Source organism: Phascolarctos cinereus, unplaced genomic scaffold, assembly GCF_003287225.1.
Source record: "Phascolarctos cinereus isolate Bilbo 61053 unplaced genomic scaffold, phaCin_HiC Scaffold_641;HRSCAF=1274, whole genome shotgun sequence".
Classification (NCBI taxonomy): Eukaryota; Metazoa; Chordata; class Mammalia; order Diprotodontia; family Phascolarctidae; genus Phascolarctos; species Phascolarctos cinereus.
The window spans coordinates 1-9869 of record NW_027556004.1 but is presented as its reverse complement, the minus strand read 5'-3'; the positions used below and the strand labels follow the sequence as shown (position 1 = coordinate 9869).

General features: G+C 35.6%; 2 pseudogenes; both read left to right on the top strand.

Annotated features, from left to right (window-relative positions):
• Positions 1-243: 243 nt before the first annotated feature.
• On the top strand, positions 244-9264 carry LOC110204580 (UDP-glucuronosyltransferase 2B31-like; annotated as a pseudogene).
• Positions 9265-9266: 2 nt separating this feature from the next.
• Positions 9267-9861, top strand: LOC110204579 (UDP-glucuronosyltransferase 2B14 pseudogene; annotated as a pseudogene).
• Positions 9862-9869: the final 8 nt, after the last annotated feature.

The following is a 9869-nucleotide window of genomic DNA, read 5'->3' as shown; positions in this document are numbered from 1 at the left end:
TTGTTTTGTACTTTCTGTTTTAATTCTAAGATTTAGGAAAAGTAAGGCCAGTACTTTTGATATTCTAAATTTGTGCCTTCACCTAACATATGTTGGATTGTGGAAAGAGTTCACTGGAAGAAGTGTTTACATAGAGGGACATGGGAGGTTGCCGTGAGTTAAAAATGCAATTGGAGAGAACTTCCTTTAGAAATTAATCTTCAACTTGTCCCTTGGCTTGCCTGTGTGTCTTTATGCAGCAGGCACAAAGAGCAGTAGTGTATCAGAAGGCATCAGGCTCAGGCACTATGACTGAAAAGTGGGTGTCTATTCTGCTGCTGCTGCAGCTCTACTGCTTTGGATGTGGGTCCTGTGGGAAGGTCCTGGTGTGGCCACTGGAACATAGCCACTGGCTTAATATGATGGCAATTCTTGAAGAGCTGGCACAAAGGGGTCACTTGGTGACTGTGTTAGTGTCTTCTGATATGTTTCTCACTGGTTCCACTGACTCTTCAGGGCTGAACTATGACGTTTTTCCTGTACCACAAATAAAAGAAGACTTGGAGGAACAATTCGAAATTTATTTGAGCATGATGATTAACAAAAAACCCACATTTTCAGACTGGGAAAAACTGTGGGAATTTCAGGAATTTTTCAGCTCTGCTTTTCCTATTGTAAAATCAAGGTGTGAAAATGTAATCTTCAACCAGATGCTCATGGAGAAGCTGCAACAAACTGGCTATGATGTGCTGTTAGCAGATGCTGCATTTCCATGTGGAGATCTGATAGCGGAGGTGCTTGAAATCCCTTTCATAAATAGTCTCCGGTGGAGCATGGGGAATGCCTATGAGAAATACTGTGGGGGACTTCCTTCTCCTCTTTCTATGTGCCCATGCCCATGGGCAGACTGACTGACAAGATGACCTTCATGGAAGGGTGGAGAATATACAACTATCTCTCTTCTTTGACTACTTCTGGTTCCATCCATTTGAGAAAAAGTGGGAGCAGTTTTACAGTGAGGTGTTAGGTAAGATGGGTTTTTTCAGGAGTGTTGTGGACTGTTATTTTATTTTCAGTTTTGTCTGCCAAGGTGATTGTCATGGACTTCACTACACTAGCTTAAGATTTTCTCCTTTGTAGATCATAAAGAGACTGGGAAAGCTTCAGGTAAAGTGTTAGTGTAAAAAACAAGTACATATCTGCCTAGAGTATAAAGCATAAAGAAGACTGCCTTAAATGTAGTACCTCCATCTAGAGTGACTAGGATATTATATTAGTAACAAACAATCTTCATGTAGGAATAAGTAATAATTTTCATTAGAAAAAACAAAGATCTATATCCATATTCTTATCATTATGTGTTGCTTGTATTTTACAACTTCTTCAGGACCCTTAAATGTCTTCTCTTCTGCTCCTGTTATGCTATGTCTCCAATTTGTGCCTACCAGCAACTCTTAAGGCTTGGGTGACTGGATCTCCCAATTAGTTTGTCAGTGCTACTAATCCCTTCTTGCAACCTAGAATTTTTTTCTACTGGGCTTTGCCTATATCAGATGAGAGAATATTTATTTACTCCTTCTGATTTCAGCAACCTAGCTCTACAAAATCAGCATGGAAACCTTCTTTAGCTTTTTTTTTAAATGGGGATTTTTTTTAGAGTCTACTAGGCTTTTTTGTTTAAAGGTTTGAGTTACAATTTCTATCCCATCCTTCCTCGCTCCCCTACCCCCTTCCTGAGACAGAAAGTAATCAGATATAGGTTGTATGTGTGCAATTATGTAAAACATTTCAATATTAGTCATTTTGCATAAGAAGACTTGAAGGAAAGAAAAAAGTGAAAGAAAAAAAGTAAAAAATAGCATGCTTCAGTCCATATTCAATCAATATCATTCTTTCTCTGGTGGTGGATAGTGTGCTTGCTTCATTATTAGCTCTTTGGGATTTCTTGGAGCATTGTATTGCTAAGAATAGCTAGGTAATTCACAATTCTACATCAAATAATATTGCTGTTTCACTGTGTAAGATTCTCTTAGGTGTGTTCATTTGATTGGGCATTATTTCATGTAAGTCTTTCCAGGTTTTTATGAAATCATCCTGCTTTTAATTTTTTTCCGAATTAATAGATTTAATGTTTTCCAATTACATTTAGAGATCGTTTTCACCATTCACTTTTGTAAGATTTTGAGTTCCCAATTTTTTTCTGTCTCCCCCTCCTCTTCCCCAAGATAGTACGTAATCTGATACAGGCTATGCACGTACAACCATATTAAATATATTTCCACATTAGTCATGTTGTGAAAGAAGGATCAGAACAAAAGGGGAAACCATGAGAATGGGAAAAAAAAGAAAACAATATGCTTCTACCTACATTCAGACTCCGTAGTTCTTTCTCTGGAAATGGATAGCATTTTCCATCATTAGTCTTTTGGAATTGTCTTAGGTCATTGTATTACTGAGAAAAGCTAAGTCTACCAAAGTTGGTCATTGCACAATGTTGTTGTTAGTATATAATGTTCTCCTGGTTCTGCTCTCTTCACTCAGCACCAATTCATGTAAGTCTTTCCAGGTTCTTCTGAAATCGGCCTGCTCATCATTTCTTATAGAACAGTAGTATTCCATTACATTCGGGTATTACAACTTGTTCAGCCATTCCCCAATTGATGATCATCCCTTTGATTTCCAATTTTTAGCCACCAAAAACAAAAGCTGCTATAAATAGTTTTGTAGAAATATGTTCTTCCCCACCCCAATCTTTTTTTGAATGTGTTTGGGATATATACTTAGCAGTGGTACTGCTAGATCAAAGAATAGGCATAGTTTTATAGCCCTTTGAGCATATTTCCAAGTTGCTTTCCAGAATGATAGGATCAATTCACAACTTGGCCAGCAGTACATTAGTGTCCTAGTTTTCCCACATCCCCTTCCACATCTAACATTTTCCTTATTGTCATATTAGCCACTTTGACAGGTTTGAGACGGTATCTCAGAGTTGTTTTCATCTGCATTTCTCTGATCAGCTGTGATTTAGAACATTTTTTCATGACTATGGGATATCTTTGATTGTCTGAACACTGTCTGTTCATATCCTTTTTCCATTTCTCAATTGGTGAATGACTTGCATTTTTATAAATTTGACTCAATTCTCTATATATTTGTGAAATGAGACCTTTATCAGGGATACTGCTGAAAAAAAATTCCTCCAATTTTCTGCTTTCCATATAATTCTAATTGCATTGGTTTTATTTGTGCAAAAACTTTTTCCTTTTATTTAATGAAAATTATCTATTTTACATTTTGTTATGTTCTCTATATCTTCTTTGTTCTTAAATTCTTTCCTTATCCATAAATCTTTTAGATAAACAATTCCACGGTCTCTTAATTTGTTCATGATTTTACCCTTCCTGTGTAAATCACATATCCATTTTTACCTCATGTTGGTGTAGGGTGTGAGATATTGGTCTATACTTAGTGTTTGCAATACTGTTTTCTACTTTTCCTAGCAGTTTTTGTGAAATACTGAGCTTTTGTTCAAAACCTTGGATCTTTGGCTTTGTTATGTACTAGATTACTATGGTCATTTGCTATAATGTAATTTGTACCTAATCTATTCCAATGATCTACCATTCTATTTCTTAGCCAGTACCTGATTGTTTTTAGTAATTACTGTTTTATAATACCATTTGAGATCTGGTAAGGATAGAACACGTTCTTTTGCATTATTTTCATTGATTCCCTTGCTATTTTTGAGCTTTTGTTCTTCCAGATGAATTTTGTTTTTATTTTTCTTGCCCTATAAAATACTTTTTTGATACTTTGAATGGTATGGCATTGACTATATACAGATTCATTTTAGTAGAATTGTAATTTTTATTGTATTGGTTTGGCCTACCAATGAGCAATTAATATTTTTCTAGTTGTTTAGATCTAATTTTAGTTGTATGATAAGAATTTTATGGTTGTGTTTATATAGTTCCTGTGTTTATCTAGGCAGGTAGGCTTCCAATTATTTTGTGTTGTCTACAGTCTTTTTAAATGGAATTTCTATCTCTTGCTGCTGGATGTTGTTGATAATATATAGAAACATTGACGGTTAATGTGGGTTTCTGTTGTATCCTGCAACATTGCTTAAGTTGTTAATAATTTCAAGTAGATTTTTAGTTGAGTCTCTAGGATTTTCTAAGTATAACATCTTGTCATCTGCACAGAGTGGTAGTTTTGTTCCCTTATTGCCTATTATAATTCCTTTAATTTCATTTTCTTCTCTTCTTGCTGTAACTAAAATTTCTAGTACAATATTAAATAATAGAAGTGATAATGGGCACCCTTGATTCACCTTGGATCTTATTGGGAAGGCTTCAACTTATCCCCATTCCAGATAATGCCTCTTGATGGTTTTAGATAAATATCACTTATCATTTTAAGGCAATCTCCATTTACTCCTATGGTCTCTAGTGTTTTTAATAGGAATGTGTGCTTTATTTTGTAAAAGGCTTTTCTGCATCTGTTGAGATAATCATATGGTTTCTGTTTGTTTTCTTGTTGATATGGTCAATTGTGCTTATACTTTTCCTCATATTTAGCCAGTCGTACATTTGTGTTATAAATACCACCTGGTCATAGTGCATACATTCCTGCTATCTCTTTGCTAGTATCTTATTTAAATTATTTTGCATCAATATTTATTAGGGAAATTGGTCTATATTTTTTTTTCTCTGTTTTGACTCTGTTTAGGTATCAGCACCATATTTGTGTCATAAAAGGCAGTTGGTATGACTCTTTCCCCTTTTTTTTCGAAAATACTTTATATAAAATAAGGATTAATTGTTCTTTAAATGTTTAGTATAATTTGCTTGTGAATCCATGTGGTTCTGGGGAATTTTTCTTAGGAAGTTCATTGATGGCTTCTTCATTTTCTTTCTCTCATATTGGGTTATTTAAGCTTTTTATTTCTTTTGTTAATAGGGGTAATTTATAGTTTTGTGTGGGTAATTTATGTTTTTGTAGATATTCATCCATTTCACTTACATTGTCAAATTTATTGGTGTATAATTGGGCAAAATTGCTCCTAACAATTGCCTTAATTTCCCCTTTATTACTGGTGAATTCATCCCTTTCACTTTTGATACTAGTAATTTGGTTTTCCTCTTTCCCTTTTTTACATAAAAATCAACCTGTATTTTACATATTTGTTGGCTTTTTCATAAAACCAGTTTCTAATTTTATTTATTAGTTCAGTGGTTGTCTTAGTTTCATTTCTATTAATGTCTCCTTTGATTTTCAAGATTTCCAATTTAGTGTTTAATTGGGTATTTTTAATTTGTTCTTTTTCTAGTTTTTTTGTTAGTTTGTTGCATGTCCAATTCACTGATCTTCTGTTTCTATAATTTATTGATATGTGCAATTAGAGACATAAATTTTCCCTAACTAGCACGTTGGCTGCATCCCCAAAATTTTGGTATGTTCTCTCATTGCTGTAATTTTAATGAAATTACCAGTTGGTTCTATGATTTTTTGACCCACTTTTTTTAGGATTAGATGATTTCATTTCCAATTAATTTTTGATGTCTCTTTCCTTTGCACATTGTTGAATGTAATTTCTATTGCACTATGATCTGAACAAGATGTGTTTACTGTTTCTGCTTTTCTGGCATTTGGCTGAAGGTTTTTATGTCCTAAGACATTGTCAACTTTAGTATAGATGCCATGAACTGTTGAGTAAGAAGTATAATCCTTTACATTCCCATTTAATTTTGTCTAAAGATATATCATATCTAACATTATCAGAGTTTTGTTCATCTAGCATAGTTTTATTATCAATTTCTTCCTGTTACTCTTTGAACTTCTTCACAAATTTAGATGATACACCAATTGATGCACGTATGCTTAATATTGATATGATTTTGTTGTCTATGGTACTGTTCAACAGGATTTGATTTCCTTCTCCATCTCTTTTAATTGGATCTGTTTTTGCTTTGGCTCAAATCGTGATTTGTACTCCTGCTTTCTTCCCTTCAGCTGATGCATAATAAATTCTCCTCTAGCCCCTTACTTTTACCTTGTGTGTACCTCAGCCCCAAATGTCTTTCTTAGAAACAATATATTGCAGGATTCTGGTTTTAGAGCAAGGGGACCTCCAAGAATTGTCAGAGAGTACCACTATGGGAAAGGAGAAAGACAAATAGTTTTTTTACACGTTGTGTAGATTAAGATATTCGCCAACGCTGATACACTAGTTAAGCTAGATCATGTTAACTGACAACCCACACTAAAGTCACGACTTTAATTTCTAACTTCTTTAACCAGTTATACAAGGCCTTCAATTTCTAATACTATCAAAATTCTATCTAACACCCCTAAAGAGTGGTTAATGAAATCATTTAACCAAAGCCTCAGGGCATTGCTGCTTCTGCATGTTACCCAATAACTGCAATCCTAGGATGTGTTTTTACATTCCTTATTGTTTTTCCATATCCAGAAATACCATGTGACCTCCTTCAGGATGCAACCCAAAAAGGGTGTTAGGTGTATTGACTAAAGGATGGGTGAGACTTACTGGAAAAAGAAAAATAAGCCAGCCTATTTGCAACAATTTGAGAAACAACCATAGTATAACTAATCTCTTAAATGGGCCTAAGTGTAGTTAGAAACCATATAGACGGATCAGAATATACAAAGCAAAATGGCAGAAATTTCTGGTAGAAAATGAAGTACTGGGAGTCAAGATGGTAGAGTGAGAGTTACCATTTTTACCCAACTCATGTGACACACTTTCTTCACAACAACTGAAAAATGCAATCCAACAATTTCTTGTTGGGAAAGCTGAGAACAAGTCATAGTAAGTCATATTTCCAGTCCAGGGCAGCTCAGGAAGATGGACAGTGAGGTCTATAGATACTGGGGTTGTCCAGGAGCACAATGTTGAAGTGGCTGAGGCAGTATCCACAGCAACAGCAACAGTGGGGAGCCTTCTAGCATCCAGGGATGGTAAGGTGACTAGGACTGAACCAAGGCTAGAAGCAAAAAGAAATCCCAGAATACACCTGAACCAACACTGTGAACCAGAACAGGTTCCAGCAGGTAGCTCTGTTGGTCCTCCATTACCTAGTTTCAGGTCACCATTCCAGGGCAGGGAGGAGAGGTGAAAGTCAGAAAGAGAAGAGACCTTAGCTATGTACAGAGAAAAAAACAAGTTTGAAAAATTTTGCTGTGTGTATCTGAGCCCAAGAACAAAAGAGGATCATAGGTCTAACCTTTAGCCCATCACATAAGCTTACAGTTGGAATACCCAGGGTAGGAAAACAACATGAAAGGAAAGTCAAGCAGTTCAGTAACTCTGAATCTACAGAACCCACCAGAAGACTAGTAGTAACTGAGTCCAGCATCAGTCTACTGAAAAGCAACCACACACAATTCCAAAAGATACAAATAGATATAAACTCAATGACAATTCTCAGAAGAGTTAAAGAAAGAGGCTAAAGAAAAAAGAGCAAAATTATTTTTAATCATATAAAAGCACAGAGCAAAAATAGGAAAAATAATGAGTGCTATAAAAAAAGTTATGAAAAAGAGAATTAACAGCTTGGTAAAGGAGGTTAAAACTATTGCTGAAGAAAATAATTCCTTAAAAATTAGAATTGGCCAAATGGAAGTAAATGACTCCATGAGACATTAAGAAATAATAAAATGAAATCAAAAGCATGAAAAGGTAAAAGAAAATGTTAAATACGTCTTAAGAAAAAGAATTGTCGAGCAAAATAGATCTAGGGGAGAGAATTTAAGAATCATCGTATTACCTACAATATCCATGAACAAACATCATATTTCAAAAAATGTAAAAGAAAACAGTCCAGATATCTTAGAACCAGAGAGCAAAGTAGAAATCAAAAGAATTCACTGGTCATCTCCTAAAAGAAATCCCAAAATGAAAACTGCTAGGAATATTATAGCCAAAATCCAGAACATCTAAGTCAAGGAAAAAATACTGCAATTAGCCAGAAAGAAATAATTCAAACATAAAGAAGTCATAATCAGGATCACAGAGGCTTCAGCAGCCATCACTGTAAAAGACAGGAGAGGCATTTCTGATATTCCAGAAGGAAAGATTCAGGATTACATCGAAGATAACCCATCCAGCAAAAATGCATATTATCCTGTGGGAGGAGGGGGAGTAAAGAATGGACATTTATTGAATTATGACAATGTCAAGTGTTCGTAACAAAAAGATGAGAAAATCAAGTACTGTTAAAATAAGACATAATTACAAATAAAACAATAAGGTGGATGGTAGAGATAATTCTAATCATTCAAACATTGAACTGATATACCAAGTCAGAGTTGGTTATCCATGAACTCAAGCCCTTGGGTTGTTGTTGTTATTCAGTTGTTTTCATTCATGCCCCACTCTGTGATGATATTTGGGGTTCTCCTGGTAAAGATATTTGAGTGTTTTTGTCATTTCTTCTCCAGCTCATTTTATAGATGAGGAAACTGAGGAAAACAGCGTTAAGTGACTTACCCAGGGTCACACAACCAGTAAGAGTTTGAGGTCAGATTCACTCTCAAGAAGATGTGTTTTCCTGACTCCAGGCCTGGAACTCTATCCAATGTGCCGCCTAGCTGCCCCAAGCCCATATGCTTCATGATAATCACTTAACAGAATATCTATTCCAGTTTAAGATCCAAAACAATGGAAGAGGAGGAAAAATCTTATAATAGCAGCTTCCCCAGTAGGATCAGGAATTGACCTCCATTAGCACCCAACAAAGTATAACTCATTGAGACTGTCTGAGGGATATACTCACAACCCTGAACTCATTTTTCTCAGCTACTCCTCAGAGGGCTGTGCTGGTAAGATGTCCCATCTTGAAATCTAAGGGCAAAGAAGCTTGAGATACAAGTGAGATAGATTGAAAGGAGACCCATTTTGCTATAAAACCTGTATGCCTTAAAGAAATAAATAGTATCACACTTAAACTCAGAAAGATTAAAAAGTGTTTTCTGGCTCATGAAGAAGTTCCCTTGTTAAAGTACTGATATTAAAAAAGACCTTGAACTTTTGTGAACGAGGGACTTTGATGATACCAGCTTAGTTTTTATCTCTAACATGAAAGCTATGGAATGTATGAACTTCTTGCCAAATTGAGCAAGACCATATTTTGGGTAGGACTAACTATGGATATTTGGATAAAGAATTTAGAAATATCAGTTAAATTTTAACCTCCTTATTGTTGATATAAAGGGGAACTCTTGATGGAAAGAACCAAGCAGTTTGTAAAGCAAGAATAACCATGGGGTCTGAGAACTGGGTTTCAATTCTTTTGCTGTTACAGCTCTGTTGCTTTAGCTGTGGATCCTGTGGGAAGGTCCTGGTATGGCCTATGGAATATAGTCACTGGCTCAATCTGAAGGTCCTGCTGGATGGAGTCATTCAGAGGGGCCATGAGGTGACTGTGCTGACACCCTCTGCTACTGTTTTTGTTGATCCTAGTAATTCATCAGGTTTCCATGTTGAAGTTTTTCCTGTGGTGACAAATCCAGAGGATTTAGCTTTATTTTTTGAAACTTTGACACAGTTTGGAGTAATGAATTGCAAAACCTTTCGGCATTAGAGTATGGTGCATTTGTGCAAAACTTATTTTATCAGTATTCAAGGCTTATAAAACAGCAGTGTGAGAGCGCTGTTTTGAACAAAGACCTTATGAAGACATTGAAACAAGCCAAGTATGAAGTTGTTATTTCAGATGCTATATGTCCTTGTGGTGAGCTCATAGCAGAAATACTTGGAATACCCTTTGTCTATAGTCTGCGCTTCAGCCTGGGCAATACCCTTGAAAAATACTGTGGAGGACTCCCATCCCCTCCTTCCTATGTGCCTGTAGCCATGTCAGTGT